The sequence below is a fragment of the Gossypium hirsutum genome, chromosome A02 (assembly GCF_007990345.1).
Source record: "Gossypium hirsutum isolate 1008001.06 chromosome A02, Gossypium_hirsutum_v2.1, whole genome shotgun sequence".
In the NCBI taxonomy this organism is placed as follows: Eukaryota; Viridiplantae; Streptophyta; class Magnoliopsida; order Malvales; family Malvaceae; genus Gossypium; species Gossypium hirsutum.
The window spans coordinates 30,720,714-30,746,208 of NC_053425.1; the positions used below are offsets into that span (position 1 = coordinate 30,720,714).

Consider the following 25,495-nt stretch of genomic DNA (forward strand, 5'->3'; position numbering starts at 1 on the left):
TAAATAGTGATTTGGGCCTAATGGGCCATATACCAGGTGATTTGGGCCTGATGGGTCATATGAATATGATTGGGCTTAATGGGGCCAGATACAGGTATAATGAAATTGGTTTGGGGCTTTGTAAGGGGTTTGGGCCTAGTATATGATATCCAATAAGACTTAATTAATATATTGTGACCATGGACAAGTCAAAGGGTTAAGGTGTGGCAACGGGTATATGCATGTCTAGGATTGGATCTAGGGAAAGCTTGGTACTTAAGTGGTCTTAATGACTCACTCCTCTTCTCTGGAATCCTACCTAGTGCATAGTGTTCATTCATCTTAGCTCATGGGACTCGTTAACGAGCCAAGGTAAGTGAAAATCGTAATTAAGGGAAAATTACAAAATGCCCCTAAGGGCGAAAATGACCAAAATACCCCTAGGTGTAGAATGTAAGTATTATGGATGTGATATGCATACATATGATATTCTGCTTAGGTTGCATATGGGTGGAATTATGGAACGAAGGAAGTATATGAGGATCGCATGGTTGCTTGACAATTGTGGATTCACCGACGACTTTTAAAGCTCAATATGTAAATAAAGGTAGTTCACAATCGGGCTACCATGGTGTGTGGGTTGGGTGGGTCGATATTTATATCCCACATGGTGTGACGAGGATGGAGCTGGTGTGTAGCGGATGGATAATTTGGATGGGATTGCATTGCATGATTGTGAATGATTTTTTTGAATCCTTGTTTTGCCGAGGGTTGTACACACTGGGTTTGCGAAAACTCACCCCCTCTTTTATTCTATTTTCAGGTGGTGCTCAGTAGAAGGTTGATGTTTAAAGGGACTCTAGGTGGCCAGCTAGCAAGACGATTTGGACTTGGGTTTTTTTTAGCATTTAAGTTTTATTTTTTTTTAAGTATGTTCTAGACTAGATTGTAATAAGGTTTCATTGTGTTATTATTACTTGAATTATGGTTATTAATTTCACTGTAATTACAAGAAGTTGAACATGGGTTTTCTAAATTATAGTGTGTTTCTACGTTTCCGCCATTAAATTTTTAAATGATAAGTTTCTTAAAGCAAATGTTTTAACAAGGTTTCACAACTAAAAGGTGTTTTTTTAAGTTAATTAAGGTTTCTTTATTTTAAGAAGGGTTTTCGATGGAAACACGATTTTCACTAAACACTTCAATGTACACGCCAGATTCGGCCACAGTGTCTGTGCCAGGTTTGGGGTGTTACAGGAAGTCCATGGCTTATTAAAACATGTTTAATACTCAACAATAAAGATATCGATGAGTCATATGTCGGTATATGTATAAGTTATGCTGATGTACTTTGAGATATATTTTATTTATACTATGTGATGAATGATCAAATTTTTAGGTTCTGATATATGAAATGATTATACCCACTGATGTTATATTAGGTCGAGCTATAATATATAATGCATAATTGTATGATTTGTAATGTGATCAGTAATGCCTTATAACCCTAATCCGGCGACTGGATACGGGTTAGGGTGTTACAGAATACATGTTATTAATTGTGTGACTACCTCCATGTTATTTTAATCGTGTTACTATCTCCATGTTATTAATTGTGCAATTCATATGGCTGTCGTAGTCATTACCAGACGTGCACGAGTTATTCCCCTTCTACTCACATCCACTCACACTTATGGTGCATTAACGTACTGTTGCTGAAATTCCAATGGTCGAGTGTATAATGCGGACCACGTATTGTGACAATTTAGTGTGTCCAACATATTCTGGATTATCCACGAAGATTGGGCTACTGTACACAGAATTAACAAAAGGGCAAACACGACAAGAATTGGCCATTGGAACATGAGGAATTTATTATATTTGGAACAAATGAATGGGTGAAACCTTGGATGGATTATGCATCTGATTTGGCGCCCGTCACAGGAGTACATTGCCTGTACATGGCATGTGGGAAAGCTTTTTATTTGGTGGGAAAACGATGCTAGTCCCTTCACACATGGAAAGAGTAGGGTGGCCCTCCCACCGCATACGACAAGAGTCTCTTGCATCTGAACAAGAGCTCGCACTCAAACCAAAGCCCAAATCGAACCCCATCTATGATCGTCCTTGTTCACATTCTGGGGTAGTTCTTATCACTCAGACTTGGGTTACGATTATTATTTTTGGGTTTGTTAGTCTATACATATCAGACGGATACTCTCAGCTCTAGTTCAAATTATTCAGATCCGAGATCATTGATGATGTTCATAACGTCATCCCAAACCCACTCGATTTGTCAACCCTTATGGGGAAAACTTTTAGGGCATACGATTTCTTGAGTATGTTTAGCACACCCCAAGGTTTGCCAAAGGGTTCCCCAAACGATGACATCCGCGAGCACCCTCAACGTGAACGTCGACTGCCGAAACGGTATACCCTTAGTGTAACAACCCGTTTTAGTCAAATTAGAACAGTGGTTTTGGGACAACAAATACGAAGTCAAAATAATTATTTTATTATTATTTTGAGGTCTACAATATGATAATATAATTGTGTGAAAATTTCGTTAAGAAATTTTATCATTGGAGTGCTCGATTTGATAAAAAGGAGTAAATCACGTAAAGTGTAAAAGTGGAGTTCTATTAGCTAAAGGTATCTAATAGCTATGGAATATTAAATTAGAGGTCCTTATGTTGTAATTAAACCATGGTTAATGTGAGTGGACAAAGATGGAAAGGATTAAATGACTTAAATCGGGTTTATCATATGTTTGATAAATTGATATTAGTATGCTTGTAGTTTTAGGTACAATGATGCTTAATTGAAAGTGACCATTAGGGTGATTTATGAATGTCAATTTGATATGAAAGTGTTTGACTTATTTTGACACATGAGTTTCTTATGCTTGATGGTATGGAATTAGCATTAATTAGGTTTGGTTATGCTTGGTTTGAATGCCTATTTATGCTTTGTGTTGTGCCAATTGGTTTGGTATAGGTGCATGACAATTAGGTGAGCAAAATAGCTTGGTAAATAGCCTATTTTTGTCCACACGGGTATAGACACAAGGGTGTGTCTCAGCCGTGAGTGACATACGGTCCGATGACATGACCGTATGTCCCCTAGTGTTGATTTAGGAATCAAGTCAGTATGCTCCACACGGGCGTGTAACTTGGCCGTGTGCATAAGTCAATATACCCTACACGGGCTAGTCACACACGCATGTGGTTGCCGTGTGACCTAAGTTAGAGAGCTACACGGGGTCAGACACGAGGTTAGACACAGGCTGCAACATGGCCATATGATCCCATTTCAAATGTCCACACGGCTTGTGACACGGGCGTGTGTCCCTATATTTTAAAAAAATTTTAAGTTTTCTAAAATTTTTGTGAGTTATCAGTTTAGTCCCGAACCACTTTGAATACATGTTTGGGGCCTCGTAGGCTCGTATTACAATAATGTGATTGATGTTGAATGATGATTAGATGAAATTTGAAAATGTATGTGAAATGTATGCTTTGTAACACTTCTAACCCGTATCCATTGCCGGAATAGGGTTACGGAGCATTACCAAAACTTTCAAAATATTTTTAGATAATTCATAATAGTTACTATTCATTCCTCGAAATTTATGTATAACGTCCCCTAAATGGACCCTCGAGGCCTTAGAATCGAATCGGGACTTAATCGAAAACTCTAATAATTTTTTGTGAAATTTCAAAATTTTTCCAAGGTGTAGGGCTCACATGCCCATGTGCTCCAAGGGACACGCCCGTGCTACAGGCAGTGTTTGACCCCGTGTAACTCTCTGGCTTGTGCACATAGCCATTCCACACGCCCATGTGCTAGACCGTGTGGTTAATTAAATTCTTTCGAAATTAGGTGTAATTTTCCTACGGCCAAGACACACGCCTGTGTTCTGGGCCGTGTAGCACACACGATTGAGACACACGCCCATGTCTCTGCCCGTGTGCTCAATTCTGAGCATTCTATTTTCTCGAATTTAAAATGCAGGGGCCACACGGCCTAACAACACGCCCATGTACCGGGCCGTGTGTCACACACGGTCTAGACACACGCCCGTTTGTCTGCCCATGTGGACAAAATAAAGCCATTCCTAGCTTCATTTCTCACCCAAAATCATATCAAATTCCTGCACCAAACTTACATCCAAATATCAACCAGCCCAAGCATTGACTTCAAGCAATTTATAACATCTAACATGATATATTGTTACATGCATTCATGCTTAAATCTTACCTTTCTCAATCAATCACTAATAAACACTTATATTATCTCCATGTACCAAAACATAATCATCACTAGCCATTCCAATGGCTAGCTTACAATAATCATTTACATTTACATGCCAATATGACCAATATAACCTATACATGCCATTTTAACCATAATTGCTTTACCATATTGTACCGACAGGGGCCAATGGATAGTGTGAGTGACCTCTGCCAATCTTCCAATCCAACGAGCTTCTGATTTACTTTAAAACAGGGAAATAAAACTAAGTAAGCATAAAATGCTTAGTAAGTTCGTATAACATGGTACTTAACTTACCATTCATTCTATTTTGAGGTAACTATGTAAGGCATATTCAATCTGTAACACCCCGTGCCGAGACCGTTGCCGGAGTCGAACACAAGGTGCTGACCGACTTAATTCATTTACTTGCACAGTTCATTTTAAAAATTTCCAGACAGCTGGCTAACTGTGTCGCTGTCACCTTAAAAATCATATCTTGAGTTCGACAACTCAAAAATCAGTTTCGTGATTTTTCTCTGAAACTAGACTCATATATGCATCTACAATTTTTTTTTCTATAATTTTTGATTAGGCCAATTAGTACAGTTTATTAGTTAAAGTCTCCCATGTTACAGGGATCGACTACACTGACCTTTGCGCATTACGACTTGGATATCTCCCTGTACAGGGCTTCAATACTGATGCCGTTTGTTACTATAGAAACTAGGCTCAAATATGAATCTATACATATATGGAATGACTCCTAATTATCTCCGGTTAATTTATAATGAATTTCTAAAGTCGGAACAAGCAATCCAGAAACCGTTCTGGCCCTGTTTCACGAAAACCTAAATATCTCTTAACATACAACTCATATGACCGTTTCGTTCCTTCCATATGAAAGTGGATTCATCAAGGTTAATTTACATAATTTATTCACTATTTAATTCCATTCCTACTATTTTTAGTGATTTTTCACATTCACATTACTGCTGCTGTCAGCATCTGCCTTTAAGGTAGACTTTACCTATTTCATAGTTTCCATGATTCAATTAACCCTTTTTTTGCATACATAGCACAAAGTATAATCATGATTAACCATTCCAATGGCTAATCGTTTCCAAACATTTCCATACCTCTTAGTGATCAACATACAAAACGATTATAGTACTATGCTAAAAACGTATATAAGCCATTTTCGCATGGCTATCCAAATTTGCACAAAATCCATGGGTACATGACCAACAACAAGAAGGGTAGTCCTATACATGACCAACAACAAAATTTTTTTTTCTTTTCTTCACTCACGGTAATGGGGGTGGGGGAATACTCACACACATTCTTTTTTTTTGTTTTCTTCCTTCCATTTCTTATTAGTTTATTGCCCATGCTTCTTATTTTATTTTTCCATTAACACAACATGTTTCATGACATGTTTTGCCCATCATCCCTTGTCATGGCCGGCCACTAGTACTTAAATGGGGGAAATTGATATGCAAGTCCACCCCTTTGATTACATGCACTATTAGGCCACTTGCATTTGCCTAGCACATTTCTAAATTTTCTCACATAAGTCCTATCAATTAAATTCACATGCAATTAACTAAATCGAAGCTTAAAACTTTCACACATTTATATTCACATATTTTAGGCAATAATTATCACATTCAAATAATTTGGTGACTCGGTCTAGCGGTCCCGAGACCGCTTTCCGACTAGGGTCACTTTAGGGCTGTCACAACTCTCCCCCACTTAAGAAATTTTCGTCCCCGAAAATCTTACCGGTAAATAAGTTTGGGTATCATTCTTTCATCGAGCTCTCAGTTTCCCAAGTAGCTTCCTCAATCCCGTGTTTGAGCCATAACACCTTTACTAACGGAACCCTTTTGTTTCGTAACTTTTTCACTTCACGAGCTAGGATACGCATCGGTTCTTCTTCATAACTCATATCGGCTTGAATTTCAATCTCTGATGGGCTAATTATGTGCGATGGATCAGATCTATAGCGTCGAAGCATCGAAACATGAAAGACGTCGTGAATCTTTTCAAGTTCAGGGGGCAAAATCAATCGATACGCAACTGGACCGACTCGTTCGGATATTTCGTATGGCCCGATGAACCTCGGACTCAATTTGCCCTTACGCCTAAATCTGAGTATCTTTTTCCAAGGTGAAACTTTAAGAAACACCTTATCTCCCACCTGATACTCAATGTCTTTTCGTTTCAGATCCGCGTACGACTTCTGGCGATCTGAGGCTATCTTTAGACTTTCACGGATTACTTTTACTTTCTGTTCAGCATCTTTAATCAAATCCACTCCGAAAATTTTACTTTCACCGAGCTCGGTCCAAAACAATGGTGTACGGCATTTACGCCCGTACAAAGCCTCGTAAGGTGCCATCTTAATACTTGATTGAAAACTATTGTTGTAAGCGAATTCAATCAATGGTAAATACCGTTCCCATGAACCACTAAACTCAAGGATGCAACATCTCAACATATCCTCAAGTATCTGAATTACCCGCTCGGATTGACCATCGGTTTGTGGATGAAAAGCGGTGCTAAAATGCAGCTTGGTACCCAAAGCTTCTTGCAATTTCTTCCAAAATCGCGAGGTGAATCTCGGATCTTTATCCGACACAACAGAAATCGGTACCCCGTGTAATCTCACAATCTGAGAAACGTACAATTCAGCTAGTTTATCCAATGAAAAATCCGTACGCACGGGGATAAAGTGAGCCGACTTAGTCAGTCTATCAAAAACAACCCAAATCGCATCCTTCTTACTTGCTGACAATGGCAGTCCGGACACAAAGTCCATTGTGACTCGGTCCCATTTCCACTCGGGTATCATGATCGGCTGAAGTAATCCTGAAGGCACTTGATGTTCTGCTTTCACTTGTTGACATATTAAACATCTCGAAAAAAAGTCGGAGATGTCTCGTTTCATACCATGCCACCAAAACTGACGTTTCAAATCGTTGTACATTTTCGTACTCCCCGGGTGAATTGACATTCGGCTATAATGGGCTTCATTCAGAATCATCGAAATAAGTTCCGAATTCCTTGGAACACACAAATGACTTCTGAACCTCAAACAATCATCATCATCAATTTGAAACTCCGATTCCTTGTTCGGAACACACTCAGCCTGTTTTGCAACCAATTCATCATCGACTTTCTGAGCTTCACGAATTTGATGAATCAATAATGGTTTGGCTTTTAATTCAGCTACTAACACATTTTCGGGTAGAACAGACAAGTGTACATTCATCGCTCGCAAAGCAAACAGTGATTTCCGGCTTAAGGCGTCCGCAACCACATTAGCCTTTCCCGGGTGATAATTAATGACAAGCTCATAATCTTTCAACAACTCAAGCCAACGCCTTTGTCACAGATTCAAGTCTCGCTGGGTCATCAAATATTTGAGACTTTTGTGATCCGAAAATACATGGCACTTCTCACCAAACAAATAATGTCGCCATATTTTCAAAGCAAATACAATGGCGGCTAGTTCGAGATCATGGGTCGGATAATTTCTCTCGTGTGGCTTCAATTGTCTCGACGCATAGGCCACAACTCGACCTTCTTGCATCAATACGCAACCCAACCCAAGTAGGGATGCGTCACTATAAATGACAAACTCTTTGCCTGATTCGGGTTGCACTAAAATTGGAGCTTCAGTCAAATAAGATTTCAGTTGATCGAAACTTTTCTGACATTTCTCCGTCCATTTGAACTTAACATCCTTTTGGAGTAGCTTCGTCATTGGTGTGGCTATCATCGAGAAACCTTTTACAAATCGTCGGTAATAACCGGCGAGCCCTAGGAAGCTCCGAACTTCGGTAATATTTCTTGGAGGCTTCCAGTTAAGTATGGCTGAAATTTTGCTCGGGTCAACTCGAATACCCGATGCGGATACCACATGACCCAAGAAGCTAACCTCTCTTAACCAGAACTCACACTTACTGAACTTAGCATATAACTGCTTATCCCGCAAAATTTGCAACACTAATCTCAGGTGCTCAGCATGTTCGGTCTCATCTCTTGAATAGACCAAGATGTCATCAATGAACACAACTACGAACCGGTCCAAATACTGTCTGAAGATCCGATTCATCAAATCAATAAATACCACAGGGGCATTAGTGAGCCCGAACGGCATCACTAAGAACTCGTAGTGACCGTACCTCATTCTGAAAGCAGTTTTGGGTACGTCCGAATCTCGAATCCGCAACTGATAATAACCCGATCTCAAATCTATCTTTGAAAACACTGAGGCTCCCTTTAGTTGATCAAACAAATCATCAATACGCGGTAACGGATATTTGTTCTTTATCGTCACTTTATTCAGTTGACGATAGTCAATGCACAACCTCATGGTTCCGTCCTTCTTTTTCACAAACAATACTGGTGCACCCCAAGGTGAGAAACTTGGTCGAGCGAAACCTCTATCCGTCAATTCTTGCAACTGAGCTTTCAACTCTTTTAACTCGGTTGGTGCCATACGATACGGAGCTATCGAAATCGGCGTAGTCCCAGGTACAAGCTCAATACCAAACTCTACCTCCCGAACAGGTGGCAAACCCGGTAATTCTTCAGGAAAAACATCCGGGTATTCACAAATTACTGGTACCGACTCAAGTTTCTTTTCTAATTCCTTGTTATCAAGTACATACGCAAGGTATGCTTCATACCCCTTTCTTACATATTTCTGAGCCTACATTGAGGATATTACAGCTGGCAACCCATCCAAGTCTGTAGACTCAACTCGGATTACTTCGTTATTTGCGCACCTCAAATCAATAGTCTTGCTTTTGCAATTCACAACCGCATCATGCACGGTTAACCAATCCAACCCAAGAATAACATCAAATTCATCAAACGGCAAAAGCATCAAGTCCGCCGGAAAACAGGAACCTCGAATTACTAGGGACATTTCTTACACACTTTGTCGACAAGCACGTAACGACCCAAGGGATTTGACACCCGAATTACGAACTCAGTAGACTCAATAGGTAAAGTCTTACTGGATGCTAAGGTTTCACATATATAAGAATGAGTAGAACCGGGGTCAATCAAAGCAATTACATTAGTATCAAAGAGAGTAAAAGTACCGGTAATAACATCAGGCGAAGAAGCATCCTCGCGGGCACGCATAGCATAAGCTCTAGCAGGCGCACGAGCCTGAGATCTGGTTGTAGCATCTCTAGATCCTCTCTGACCGCCACTAGCATTGCCCGTGTTTCTAGACGGTCTACCCCGAGCAGTAGTAGCACCTGGTTTCCCACTCTGACTTACATTTTGTTCAGGCAACCTTGGGCAATCCTTGATAAAGTGGTCAGCTGATCCACACTTATAGCAGGAGCGGTCATGGAACCTACAGCTCCCCGAATGCCATTTACCACAATGCTGATACTCCGTTCTGTCTCGACGTTCATTCTCAACACTGGCGACCGAAGTGCCTCGTGTACCCACAGGGGGTCGATCATGATCTCGTCTAAAAAGGCCCGAAGTGCCTCTAGACCGGCCCACATCATCTTGAAATTTCTTCGATGCCTGTTGAAGAGACTTTCCCGAGGATCTTTTACGAAACTCTCCAGTTCCCACATCAACTTTTTGTTTTTCTTTTCTAAGCTCTTCGGCTTTACAAGCTCGTTCGACAAGTACTACGAACTCTCGTATTTCAAGAATGCCAACGAACATTTTTATATCTTCATTCAGCCCATCCTCGAAACGTTTACACATGATAGCCTCGGACGAAACACATTCCCGAGCGTATCTACTAAGTCTAACAAATTTTTGCTCGTAATCAGTAACTGACATAGAACCTTGCTTAAGCTCAAGAAATTCCTTCCGTTTTTGATCAACAAATCTCTGACTGATATACTTTTTCCGAAACTCAGTTTGGAAAAACTCCCAAGTTACTTGCTCTCGGGGCACAACAGAAGTCAGAGTACTCCACCAATAGTAGGCAGAATCGCGTAGCAAGGAGATAGTACACTTTAGGCATTCATCGAGTGTACAAGATAGCTCATCGAGTACCCGGATAGTGTTGTCCAACCAAAATTCAGCTTGCTCGGCATCGTCGCTATCCGTAGCTTTAAATTCAGTAGCCCCATGTTTTCGGATTCTATCAACTGGGGGCTTATTTGAACTTATTTGGTCAGTTACCGGAGGTATTGTAGGTGCGGGGGTTGTATTAGTCAGGAATGGAGGTTGTGGAACAGCCGTATTAGTTCGAATGTATTGGTTGAACCAATCATTCATCACGCTATAAAAAGCTTTCCTAGCCTCATCATTCAGATTGCTAGCAATAGGTTGAGAGTTCGCCGGAGCTGTCCCTTGTGCGGGAGCAGGCGTCACACTCTCAAGATCATCAGCTACCGCTCGGTCGGGATCGGGATCCATTACTATAAATAAACACATTTTCAATTGTCAGAAATCACCACACTATCAAATAATCACAAAATGGCATGTATAGCTAGACCCAAACGTATTACGGTAGTCCTAGAATCGACTAAACCGTGCTCTGATACCAATAAAATTGTAACACCCCGTGCCCGAGACCGTTGCCGGAGTCGAACACGAGGTGCTGACCGACTTAATTCATTTACTTGCACAGTTCATTTTAAAAATTTCCAGACAGCTGGCTAACTGTGTCGCTGTCACCTTAAAAATCATATCTTGAGTTCCACAACTCGAAAATCAGTTTTGTGATTTTTCCCTGAAACTAGACTCATATATGCATCTAAAGTTTTTTTTCTATAATTTTTGGTCGGGGCCAATTAGTACAGTTTATTAGTTAAAATCTCCCATGTTACAGGGATCGACTACACTGACCTTCGCGTATTACGACTTGGATATCTCCCTGTACAGGGCTTCAATACTGATGCCGTTTGTTTCTATACAAACTAGACTCAAAGAGGAATCTATACATATGTGGCATGACTTCCAATTATCTCTGGTTAATTTATAATGAATTTCCAAAGTCGGAACAGGGAATCTAGAAACTGTTCTGGCCCTGTTTCACGAAAACCTAAATATCTCTTAACATACAACTCATATGACCGTTTCGTTTCTTCCATATGAAAGTGGATTCATCAAGGTTCATTTACATAATTTATTCACTATTTAATTCCATTCCTACTATTTTTAGTGATTTTTCACATCCACATCGCTGCTGCTGTCAGCATCTGCCTTTAAGGTAGACTTTATCTATTTCATAGTTTCCATGATTCAATTAGCCCTTTTTTTGCATACATAGCACAAAGTATAATCATGATTAACCATTCCAATGGCTAATCGTTTCCAAACATTTCCATACCTCTTAGTGATCAACATACAAAACGATTATAGTACTATGCTAAAAACGTATATAAGCCATTTTCGCATGGCTATCCAAATTTGCACAAAATCCATGGGTACATGACCAACAACAAGAAGGGTAGTCCTATACATGCCATTTCAAAGTTCAACCAAAATTGTACCAAAAGGGGGCTTTGATAGTGTGGGAGACTTCGACTTCCAAAAATCCCGAGTCCGATAGCTGACGAGCCAAAATCTATAAAACAGAGAAACAAAGAAACGGAGTAAGCAATTTATGCTTAGTAAGTTTTGAGCAAGGGATTCCAGCACAACAAAAGTATAACATTCATATAGCTAAACGGATAATTTCATATGCACAAATTCTCAATATCATACTTACTTCACATTACCAACCCTTATGTTCATACACAAAAGATCAACTTAGCCAAAGGCCGGTAGCTCATTTATCGACTGAGCGAATACAGATTTGTAAGGGATCAACTAATTCAAAGCACACACGAAACATACCTCATCGCTGGGATTTTATGAGCGTATTAATTTAAATTTTTACAGCAAGATCGCTCATTCCCAAATCAAGCATCTTCGGGGTTTAGCCGGATATAACCACTCGCACAAGGCCTTCGGGTCTTAACCCGGATATGGTCACTAGCATAAATGCCTTCGGGACTTAGCCCGGATATAGTCGCTAGCACAAATGCCTTCGGATCTTAGTCCGGATGTAGTCGCTTAGCACAAAAGCCTTCGGGACTTAGCCCGGATATCATTCGAGTAACCATGCACATATATCAATAAGTCATGACACATTCATATTTCATTTTCATTACCAAAGCTCAAACACAAGACACTTATCACATTTACAATTTCGGCTCAATAGCCACATATGTGACAGCCCAAAATTGACCCTAGTCGGGAAGTGGTTTCGGGACCGCTAAACCGAGTCACCGAAAGGTTTGAATGTGATGTTTATTGTCTAGAATATGTAATCATGAATGTGTGAAAATTTCAAGCTTCGATTTAGTCGATTGCATGTGAATTTAGTCAATAGGACTTATATGAGAAAATTTTAAAATGTGATAGGTCAATTCATGAGGACCTATTAGTGCATGTGGAAGAAAAAGGGGACTTGCATGTCAAATTCCCCCTCCCTAATATGTAGTGGTCGGCCATGCTATGGGTGGAAACATGTCACCAACATGTTGTGTTAGTGATGTATGGTAAGGAAAATAAAATAATAAGCATGATAATTAAATAATGAAAGGAAGGGTGATGAAAAAAAAAGAAAAAAAAAATAATAATGGTCTCATGCATACACCCCATTGCCGTGAGCTAAAGGAAGGAAAAGAAAGGTTTTGTTCATCCTTTTTCAACCTCTTTTGACCGAAAATCCTAAGGAAGAGGATTAGGAGGAAGTTTGGCCATGCATGTAACTAGATTGAGGTATGTTTAATGTTATTCTTTGAGATTCATGTATATTTTAAGTTGTAAGTTCAAAATCTACCTAGCCATGGTTCAAACTTTGTTAAATGATGGAGATGACATTCGGCCATGAATGTTACGTTCTTGGTTGGTATTTTGATGTCTTTGGTGATGAGGTAAGGAGATGGTTGACTTTGGGTGTTTAATAAAAGGGTTTGGATGTGAGAGTGTGTGAGAAGTAGAAATGAGGAGTCTTAGCAACTCCATGAAGGTTCGGCCATGGTAGTTTGAGGATTAGAGATTTTATTTCTTGTTAAAAATTTGATGAATCCTAGTGTGTGAAGTGTTTGAACCAACTAAGGATTAATAGATGCATGGGTACAAAGTAGGAAGAATCGGCTACTATGGTTGACACCAATGCCGAATGTAAAGATGTTATAGTAAATAATGTATGTGATTTGAGTTGATAATGTGAAAAAGGATAATTAGATGTATTATAAATGATATAAAGATTTTAGAAATTATTTTGGTTAGGTGTGTGTATGATTAAGTATATTCGGCAATATACTTAAAGTGAGTACTTGATATTATATGGGAGTATGTATATTCGGCCACATGAGTAAATATATATATGATGTTAAATTTGATTATGTATAATGGGCATTAAGATGTGGAACTTAAGAAATGTAGTCATATGTGGAATTACATGATGTTATAGTTGACATTGTACACACATACATCCATTCGGCCATCAACATGAGTAATTAGTGAGGATGGTTGCCGAATATACAAACATACATAAGCATGTGTAATTGAATTATGAATGTTTAACAAGATGGTTAAACTAGTGAATTTTGATTAAGCTCAAGGAGCTAAAGGAGGAGAATCAAGCAAAGGCAAAGAAAAGATCACTGAGTAGCCGAGTTGGAACCGTCTTACCCAACACAAGGTAAGTCATTAAGCATGTAGTTGGTATTATTTCAAATGGTCATAATGTTTATGTATTGATGCTAAATGGAATGAATAAATATACATATATATATGCATGTACGTATGTGATGATGAAATTGTTGAATGAAAAGAAAAGAGGTAAGATGTACTGAGTTGTTGATCTCGGCATTAAACGTGCGGGTATAACCATTTATGACCATGAGATTGGCGCTAAGTGCGCGGGATTAAATTGTACAGCACTAAGTGTGCGATTTGACTATGTTGCACTAAGTGTGCGAAATGAATATGATGCACTAAGTGTGCGAATTGACCATGCGGCACTAAGTGTGCGAGTTTGACTATGTAGCACTAAGTGTGCGATTTGATTACGTAGCACTAAGTGTGCAAGTTGATTATATAGCACTGAGTGTGCGGACTCAATATACATTCGTGAATCATTATGGACACTATGTGTGCGACACTATTGAGTTGATCGCGGACAGCGGATCGGGTAAGTGTCTTGAGTACATGGCTAATAGGTGCTATGCTTATACTTGGTGTTGAGCTCGGTAAGTTTGAACCTATGTGACAAATATACTTGAAGTCACGTACATAAAATTTATCGTAGGATGGGTGAAAGGCCGTTTAGTCGTTTGATTGTAACGAAAATAAATTGATTTATGAAAATGCTTCAATGTCCTATTGATGAGTATATGGAATGTGAATGCATGAATTGATATGAAACTGAATCGATAGGTTGGAGGAACTATGGTATGGTTCGGTATGGATGGAGTAAATTGTCTCGTTCCATTTTGTTTCCTCTTGTGATAATGTTATTGATGGATGGTAGTGCATTGCTTATGACTTACTGAGTTATAAACTCACTCGGTGTTTCCTTGTCACCCATTATAGGTTGCTTGGACTCATCTATTTTTGCGGGGTCAGGCCGTCATCGAAGTCATCACACCGGATAGCAAGTTTTGGTACTTTCTTCTTAGTTGGCTAGAAGAACATTTTGGCATGTATAAGCTATTACGTTGTGTTTGAACTTTGGCATGTAAACTTTAAGCCATGCGAAAATGGCACGAATGTTCGATTGAGTTGGATCAAGGGTAGGCATGAAATGGACCTAGTTACTTTCGTAACAGATGCTGGCAGCAGCAGTGTCATGAGATTGAAAAATCACTAAAAATAGTAGGAGTGGAATTAATTGATGAATAAATTATGTAATCGAAGCTCGATGAGTCTGTTTTCATGAGGAAGTAACGAAAAGATCATATGGGCAGTATATTAAGAGATAATCAGATTTTTGTGGGACAGGGCCAGAACGGTTTCTGGATTCCCTGCTCCGACTTTGGAAATTCATTATAAATTAACCAGAGATAATTAGGGGTCGTACTATATATGTACAGATTCCTCTCTGAGTTTAGTTTTCATAGAAACAAACAGCATCAGTATTGAAGCCCCGTGCAGGGAGATATCCAAGTCGTAATGGGCAAAGGTCAGTGTAGTCGACCCCTGCAACATGGGAGACTTTGACTAATAAACTGTACTAATTGGCCCGACCAAAAATTCTAGAAAAAAATACATAGATGGGCACATGAGTCTAGTTTCTGGGAAAAATTACGAAACTGATTTTGAGTTACGAAACTCAAGATATGATTTTTTAAACGACTAGTACACAATTGGGCAGTGTCTGGAAAATAAATTTTATAAGGGGTTAAAGTCAGTTAACACCTCGTGTTCGACTCCGGTGTCAGTTTCGGGTTCGGGGTGTTACATTTCATTGGTATCAGAGCTATGGTTTAGTCGGTTTTAGGACTACCATAGCGCGTATGAGTCTAGCTATACATGCCGAATGTTAATGTTTAAATGTGTGATGACTTCTGACGGTTGAAATGTTTTTGTTTTGATTAGTAAATGGACCCCGGTGAAGAAAGAACCCTAGCGGATGACGTTGAGAGCGTAGCGGCTGCTCCTGCACAAGGGACGCCGCCTGTTGAACCTCAGTCATCTGCGAATAATCAAGGTGAGGGGGCTAAACAAGCCTTCTTTACCATGATGAATGAGTGGGTCGCGCAATATGCCCGAACCAACCCGGCTGTCCAACAATTCCCAAATTTGAATAATCCACCCCAAGAGCCTGTAATGCCATCAGTCGCTGATCCTGTGAGGCTGAGTAAGCCACCTGTAGACTTGATTAGGAAGCGTGGGGCCGAGGAGTTCAAGGCCATAGTAACTGATGATGCCGAAAGGGCCGAGTTCTGGCTTGATAACACCATTCGGGTGTTCGATGAATTGTCATGCACACCCGACGAATGTCTAAAATGTGCTGTATCTTTGTTGCGAGACTCAGCCTACTATTGGTGGAGGACCTTGATTTCCATAGTCCCGAACGAGCGAGTAACTTGGGACTTCTTTCAAACGGAATTCCGAAAGAAATTTATTAGCCAACGGTTCATTGATCAGAAGCGTAAGGAGTTCTTGGAACTCAAGCAAGGCCGTATGACTGTATCTGAATACGAACATGAATTCGTAAGACACAGTAGGTATGCCCGGGAGTGTGTAGCTGATGAGGTTGCTATGTGCAAAAGATTCGAGGAAGGATTGAATGAAGATTTAAAGCTACTAATGGGTATTTTGGAAATAAAAGAATTCGTAACACTAGTCGAACGAGCCTGCAAGGCGGAAGAATTGGAAAGGAGAAGAGGAAGGCTGAATTTGAAGCTAGAGATTATCGTAAAAGATCGACGGGTAAAGCTCCGTTCTCAGCTGTAAAGAAGTTCAGGGAGGACATTAATAAGTCGAGGGCGACTGCGGGAATTTCCATCAGGGCAAGACCATCGATGGGCTCCCGAGCTACTTCGGTAGCTAGTGTGGGCAATAATCGTCACGAGAAACCTGAATGTCCCCAATGTGGAAGACGACACCTAGGTGAATGTTGGGGCAAGTCTACTAGCAGGGCCTGTTACGGATGCGGTTCGAAGGACCACTTATTAGAGATTGCACGGAGCTGGATGAGAAGAATAAGATTCAAGGTGCAAGACCTAGTGGAGTGACATCTAGAGGTAGACCACCGAGAATTTTAGGAGGCAGGGGTGGTAGTCAGAGGGGGCCTCTGATACGGCCGATCGAGCCGAGAACCGTACTCCTGCTAGAGCATATGCCATTCGCGCACGAGAGGAGGCATCCTCCCCGACGTCATCACTGGTACCTTCACTCTCTTTGATACTAATGTGATTGCATTGATTGACCCTGGTTCTACTCATTCATATGTATGCGAAACCTTAGCAACCAGTAAGACTCTATCTGTTGAGTCTACTGAGCTCGTAATTCGAGTATCAAACCCTTTGGGTCAATGCGTACTTGTTGATAAAGTGTGTAAGAGATGCCCTCTAATAATCCGAGAATCCTGTTTTCCGGCCGATTTGATGCTTTTGCCGTTCGACGAGTTTGATGTTATTCTTGGTTTGGATTGGTTAACCGCGCATGATGCGGTTGTGAATTGCAAAAGCAAGACTATCGATTTGAGGTGCGCAAATAACGAAATAATCCGAGTTGAGTCTGCGGACTTAAGGGGGTTGCCAGCTGTAATATCAGCAATGTTGGCCCAGAAATATGTAAGGAAAGGGTGCGAAGCATACCTCGCGTATGTACTTGATGACAAGGAGTTAGAAAAGAAACCCGAATCGGTGCCGGTGGTTTGTGAATACCCGGATGTTTTTCCTGAAGAGTTACCGGGTTTGCCACCTGTTCGGGAGGTAGAGTTTGGTATTGAGCTTGTACCTAGAACTACGCCAATTTCGATCGCTCCGTATCGTATGGCACTAACCGAGTTAAAAGAGTTGAAAGCTCAGTTGCAAGAATTGACGATAGAGGTTTCGCTCGACCGAGTTTCTCACCTTGGGGTGCACCAGTATTGTTCGTGAAAAAGAAGGACGGAACCATGAGGTTGTGCATTGACTATCGTCAACTGAATAAAGTGACGATAAAGAATAAGTATCCGTTACCGCGTATTGATGATCTGTTCGATCAATTAAAGGGAGCATCGGTGTTTTCAAAGATAGATTTGAGATCGGGTTATTATCAGTTGCGGATTCGAGATTCGGACGTACCCAAAACTGCTTTAGAACGAGGCACGGTCACTACGAGTTCTTAGTGATGCCGTTTGGGCTCACTAATGCCCCTGCGGTGTTTATGGATTTGATGAATCGGATCTTCAGGCCGTATTTGGATCGCTTCGTAGTTGTGTTTATTGATGACATCTTGGTCTATTCAAGAGATGAGACCGAACATGATGAGCATCTGAGGCTAGTGTTGCAAATTTTGCGGGATAAGCAGTTATATGCTAAGTTCAGTAAGTGTGAGTTCTAGTTAAGAGAGGTTAGCTTCTTGGGTCATGTGGTATCCGCATCGGGTATTCGAGTTGACCCGAGCAAAATTTCAGCCATACTTAACTGGAAGCCTCCGAGAAATGTTACCGAAGTCCGGAGCTTTCTAGGGCTCGCCGGTTATTACCGACGATTTGTCAAAGGTTTCTCGATGATAGCCACACCAATGACGAAGTACTTCAAAAGGATGTTAAGTTCGAATGGACGGAGAAATGTCAGAAAAGCTTCGATCAACTGAAAACTCATTTGACTGAAGCTCCAATTTTGGTGCAACCCGAATCGGGTAAAGAGTTTGTCATTTGTAGTGACGCATCCCTACTTGGGTTGGGTTGCGTATTGATGCAAGAAGGTCGAGTTGTGGCCTATGCGTCGAGACAATTGAAGCCACACGAGAGAAATTATCCGACCCATGATCTCGAACTAGCCGCCATTGTGTTTGCATTGAAAATATGGCGACATTATTTGTTTGGTGAGAAGTGCCATGTGTTTTCGGATCACAAAAGTCTCAAATATTTGATGACTCAACGAGACTTGAATCTGCGACAAAGACGTTGGCTTGAGTTGTTGAAAGATTACGAGCTTGTCATTGATTACCACCGGGAAAGGCTAATGTGGTTGCGGACGCCTTAAGCCGGAAATCACTGTTTGCTTTGCGAGCGATGAATGTACACTTGTCTGTTCTACCTGACAATGTGTTAGTAGCTGAATTAAAAGCCAAACCATTATTGACTCATCAAATTCGTGAAGCTCAGAAAGACGATGATGAATTGGTTGCAAAACGAGCTGAGTGTGTTCCGAACAAGGAATCGGAGTTTCAGATTGATGATGATGGTTGTTTGAGGTTTAGAAGTCGTTTGTGTGTTCCAAGGAATTCGGAACTCATTCCGATGATTCTGAACGAAGCCCATTGTAGCCGAATGTCAATTCACCCGGGGAGCACGAAAATGTACAACGACTTGAAACGTCGGTTTTGGTGGCATGGTATGAAACGAGACATCTCCGACTTTGTTTCGAGATGTTTAATATGTCAACAAGTGAAAGCGGAACATCAAGTGCCTTCAGGGTTACTTCAGCCGATCATGATACCCGAGTGGAAATGGGACCGAGTCACAATGGACTTTGTGTCCGGACTGCCATTGTCCGCAAGTAAGAAGGATGCGATTTGGGTTGTTGTTGATAGGCTGACTAAGTCAGCTCACTTTATTCCCGTGCTACGGATCTTTCATTGGATAAACTAGCCGAATTGTATGTCTCTCAGATTGTGAGATTACATGGAGTACCTATTTCTATCGTGTCGGATAGAGATCCGAGATTCACCTCACGATTTTGGAAGAAATTGCAAGAAGCTTTGGGTACCAAGCTGCATTTTAGCACCGCTTTTCACCCCCAAACCGATGGTCAATCCGATCGGATAATTCAGATACTTGAGGATATGTTGAGATGTTGCATCCTCGAGTTCAGTAGTTCATGGGAACGGTATTTACCTTTGATTGAATTCGCTTACAACAATAGTTTTCAATCAAGTATTAAGATGGCACCTTATGAGGCTTTGTACGGTCGTAAATGCCGTACGCCATTGTTTTGGACCGAGCTTGGTGAAAGTAAAATTTTCGGAGTTGATTTGATTAAAGATGCCGAACAAAAAGTAAAGGTAATCCGCGAAAGTCTGAAGGTAGCCACAGATCGTCAAAAATCGTATGCGGATTTAAAACGAAAGGACATTGAATATCAGGTGGGAGATAAAGTGTTTCTTAAAGTGTCACCTTGGAAGAAGGTACTCAGATTTGGCCGTAAAGGCAAGTTGAGCCCGAGATTCATTGGGCCGTACGAAATTTTGAACGAGTGGGGCCGGTTGCATATAGATTGATTTTGCCCCCTGAACTTGAAAGGATGCACGATGTCTTCCATGTTTCAATGCTTCGACGTTATAGATCCGATCCGTCACATGTGATTAATCCCTCAGAAGTTGAAATTCAATCTGACTTGAGCTATGAAGAAGAACCGATTCGTATCCTAGCTCGTGAAGTGAAAGAGTTGCGAAATAAAAGGGTTCCGTTGGTTAAGGTGTTGTGGCTCAAACACGGGATCGAGGAAGCAACCTGGGAACCCGAGAGCTCGATGAAAGAACGATATCCAAACCTATTTACCGGTAAGATTTTCGAGGACGAAAATTTCTTAAGTGAGGGAGAGTTGTGACAGCCCAAAATTGACCCTAGTCGGGAAGTGGTTTCGGGACTGCTAAACCGAGTCACCGAAAGGTTTGAATGTGATGTTTATTGTCTAGAATATGTAATCATGAATGTGTGAAAATTTCAAGCTTCGATTTAGTCGATTGCATGTGAATTTAGTCAATAGGACTTATATGAGAAAATTTTGAAATGTGATAGGTCAATGCATGAGGACCTATTAGTGCATGTGGAAGAAAAAGGGGACTTGCATGTCAAATTCCCCCTCCCTAATATGTAGTGGCCAGCCATGCTATGGGTGGAAACATGTCACCAACATGTTGTGTTAGTGATGTATGGTAAGGAAAATAAAATAATAAGCATGATAATTAAATAATGAAAGGAAGGGTGATGAAAAAAAAAGAAAAAAATAATAATGGTCTCATGCATACACCCCATTGCCGTGAGCTAAAGGAAGGAAAAGAAAGGTTTTGTTCATCCTTTTTCAACCTCTTTTGACCGAAAATCCTAAGGAAGAGGATTAGGAGGAAGTTTGGCCATGCATGTAACTAGATTGAGGTATGTTTAATGTTATTCTTTGAGATTCATGTATATTTTAAGTTGTAAGTTCAAAATCTACCTAGCCATGGTTCAAACTTTGTTAAATGATGGAGATGACATTCGGCCATGAATGTTACGTTCTTGGTTGGTATTTTGATGTCTTTGGTGATGAGGTAAGGAGATGGTTGACTTTGGGTGTTTAATAAAAGGGTTTGGATGTGAGAGTGTGTGAGAAGTAGAAATGAGGAGTCTGAGCAACTCCATGAAGGTTCGGCCATGGTAGTTTGAGGATTAGAGATTTTATTTCTTGTTAAAAATTTGATGAATCCTAGTGTGTGAAGTGTTTGAACCAACTAAGGATTAATAGATGCATGGGTACAAAGTAGGAAGAATCGGCTACTATGGTTGACACCAATGCCGAATGTAAAGATGTTATAGTAAATAATGTATGTGATTTGGTTGATAATGTGAAAAAGGATAATTAGATGTGTTATAAATGATATAAAGATTTTAGAAATTATTTTGGTTAGGTGTGTGTACGATTAAGTATATTCGGCAATATACTTAAAGTGAGTACTTGATATTATATGGGAGTATGTATATTCGGCCACATGAGTAAATATATATATGATGTTAAATTTGATTATGTATAATGGGCATTAAGATGTGGAACTTAAGAAATGTAGTCATATGTGGAATTACATGATGTTACAGTTGACATTGTACACACATACATCCATTCGGCCATCAACATGAGTAATTAGTGAGGAGGGTTGCCGAATATACAAACATACATAAGCATGTGTAATTGAATTATGAATGTTTAACAAGATGGTTAAACTAGTGAATTATTGATTAAGCTCAAGGAGCTAAAGGAGGAGAATCAAGCAAAGGCAAAGAAAAGATCACTGAGTAGCCGAGTTGGAACCGTCTTACCCAACACAAGGTAAGTCATTAAGCATGTAGTTGGTATTATTTCAAATGGTCATAATGTTTATGTATTGATGCTGAATGGAATGAATAAATATACACATATATATATGCATGTACGTATGTGATGATGAAATTGTTGAATGAAAAGAAAAGAGGTAAGATGTACTGAGTTGTTGATCTCGGCACTAAACGTGCGGGTATAACCATTTATGACCATGAGATTGGCGCTAAGTGCGCGGGATTAAATTGTACAGCACTAAGTGTGCGATTTGACTATGTTGCACTAAGTGTGCAAATGAATATGATGCACTAAGTGTGCGAATTGACCATGCGGCACTAAGTGTGCGAGTTTGACTATGTAGCACTAAGTGTGCGATTTGATTACGTAGCACTAAGTGTGCGAGTTGATTATATAGCACTGAGTGTGCGGACTCAATATACATTCGTGAATCATTATGGACACTATGTGTGCGACACTATTGAGTCGATCGCGGACAGCGGATCGGGTAAGTGTCTTGAGTACATGGCTAATAGGTGCTATGCTTATACTTGGTGTTGAGCTCGGTAAGTTTGAACCTATGTGATAAATATACTTGAAGTCACGTACATAAAATTTATCGTAGGATGGGTGAAAGGCCGTTTAGTCGTTTGATTGTAACGAAAATAAATTGATTTATGAAAATGCTTCAATGTCCTATTGATGAGTATATGGAATGTGAATGCATGAATTGATATGAAACTGAATCGATAGGTTGGAGGAACTATGGTATGGTTCGGTATGGATGGAGTAAATTGTCTCGTTCCATTTTGTTTCCTCTTGTGATAATGTTATTGATGGATGGTAGTGCATTGCTTATGACTTACTGAGTTATAAACTCACTCGGTGTTTCCTTGTCACCCATTATAGGTTACTTGGACTCATCTATTTTTGCGGGGTCAGGCCGTCATCGAAGTCATCACACCGGATAGCAAGTTTTGGTACTTTCTTCTTAGTTGGCTTAGAAGAACATTTTGGCATGTATAAGCTATTACGTTGTGTTTGAACTTTGCCATGTAAACTTTAAGCCATGCGAAAATGGCACGAATGTTCGATTGAGTTGGATCAAGGGTAGGCATGAAATGGACCTAGTTACTTTCGTAACAGATGCTGGCAGCAGCAGTGTCATGAGATTGAAAAATCACTAAAAATAGTAGGAGTGGAATTAATTGATGGATAAATTATGTAATCGAAGCTCGATGAGTCTGTTTTCATGGGGAAGTAACGAAAAGATCATATGGGCAGTATATTAAGAGATAAACAGATTTTTGTGGGACAGACCCAGAACGGTTTCTGGATTCCCTGCTCCGACTTTTGAAATTCATTATAAATTAACCAGAGATAATTATGGGTCGTACCATATATGTACAGATTCCTCTCTGAGTCTAGTTTTCATAGAAACAAACGGCATCAGTATTGAAGCCCCGTGCAGGGAGATATCCAAGTCGTAATGGGCAAAGGTCAGTGTAGTCGACCCCTGCAACATGGGAGACTTTGACTAATAAACTGTACTAATTGGCCCGACCAAAAATTCTAGAAAAAAATACATAGATGGGCACATGAGTCTAGTTTCTGGGAAAAATTACAAAACTGATTTTTGAGTTACGAAACTCAGGATATGATTTTTAAAACGACTAGTACACAGATTGGGCAGTGTCTGGAAAATAAATTTTATAAGGGGTTAAAGTCAGTTAACACCTCGTGTTCGACTCCGGTGTCGGTTTCGGGTTCGGGGTGTTACACCCTTCCTCATCTTGAATGGCAATTACATTGAGTTGCTCCCTTGGGTTAGATTCAGTGTTGCTTGGAAGCTACCTTGTGGTCATTCAGGAATCAACTTGGTGAGTTGTCCAATCTGAGTTTCGAGCCCCTGGATTGATGCTTGTTGATTTTTGAGTGCTGTCTCGGTATTCTGAAAACGAGTCTCTGACACCGAGATGAATTTGGTTCGCATCTTCTCAAGGTTTGGCTTTTTCTCCTACTGGTGTGGTGGTTGCTGAAAACCTAGAGGGGGTGGTGGTTTCTGATTTCCTTGGCCTCCCCATAAAAATGCAGGTGATTCCTCCAACCTGCATTGTAAGTATTTCTGTAAGGATTGTTTTGAGATCGAGGATTATTACCCATATAATTTAACTCCTTGTTCTCCATGTTGTGGCTACAAGGTGGGTATTCTGAAGTGCTCAATCCACCTCCATTTGCTTCGCACTGCATTACTGGGTGAACCTGTAAAAAACTAAGAAAATCATCTATTTTCTTATTCAAGAGTTCTACCTGATTAGAGAGCATGGTGTCCGAATCGACATTGTAAAGACCAGCTATTTTCGTTGGCTTTGTCCTCATGACTTGCCACTGATAGTTATTCAGTGACATCTCCTCTATAAATTCATAGGCATCTTCAGGTGTTTTATTATTGATGGTTCCGCTAGCAGCTGCGTCAACCATTTGTCGAGTCGAAGAATTCATGCCATTATGAAAAGTTTGAACTTGTAGCCAGAGTGGTAACCCATGGTGAGGGCATCTTCAAAAAAGGTCTTTATATCTCTCCCATCCATCGTAGAGTGCCTCTAAATCCATCTGCACAAAAGAAGAGATATCATTACGTAATTTAGCCGTTTTAGCCGACGAAAAATATTTTAGTAAAAAATTTTCGGTCATTTGTTCCCAAGTAGTGATTGACCCCTGTGGTAATGAATTCAACCACTTTTTAGCTTTGTTCCTCAATGAAAAGGGAAACAATCGAAGACGTATGACATTATCAGAAACGCCATTGATTTTAAATGTATCGCAGAATTCCAGGAAATTCGCCAAATGAGCATTCGGATCCTCATCTTGCAAACCATCAAACTGAACAAACTGTTGTATCATTTGAATTATGTTAGGTTTCAGTTCAAAATTATTTATGGAAATAGCAGGTCTAACTATACTCGATCCAGTTCTTGTTAAAGTAGGTTTAGCATAATCAAACCACAACCAAGGAGATGGCTGAAAATCAGGATTCTGATTTACTTGGATTAACAGCAATCGTAGGAGGTATCAAGTTTTCCTGATTTTCAGCCATCTCCTTGGTTGTGGTTTGAATATCGTCCTCTTGTTCGTCTAAGCTTCGCCTTAGTTCTCTTTGGTTTCTGCGAACTATACGATAGATCTCACTATCAAAAAGTAATGGTCCTAATGGGTTTCTTCAAGTCATAAACTATAAGAACCTGTCAGAAAAAGGGAAAAAGAAGAATTAGTAATAAAAATTAGAAATATATTTAAATTGCAGTAAAAGTAAATGGATAAAGCAATAAAAATCGAGTGTTCCTAATATCTTAGTTCCTCGGCAACGACGCCAAAAACTTGATACATGATATTCCTAATAGGTTTTAAAGATTTATAAATGAAACGTTCTTAAGACTAACTTATTATCACGATTAAGGCAAGTGTACCTATCGAACAGTAGTATAGTTCAGCAAGACCGGATTATCAACCCAAAGGAACTACGAGTACTAGTACTT

The 25,495-nt window shown here is 40.1% G+C and overlaps 1 non-coding gene across 1 annotated transcript; it reads left to right on the top strand.

The window, feature by feature from the left end:
- Positions 1–24,498: 24,498 nt before the first annotated feature.
- Positions 24,499–24,605, top strand: LOC121216422 (small nucleolar RNA R71). Its single transcript, XR_005912612.1, has one exon. It is a non-coding gene; the product is annotated as a small nucleolar RNA R71 (small nucleolar RNA).
- The last annotated feature ends 890 nt before the right edge of the window (positions 24,606–25,495 follow it).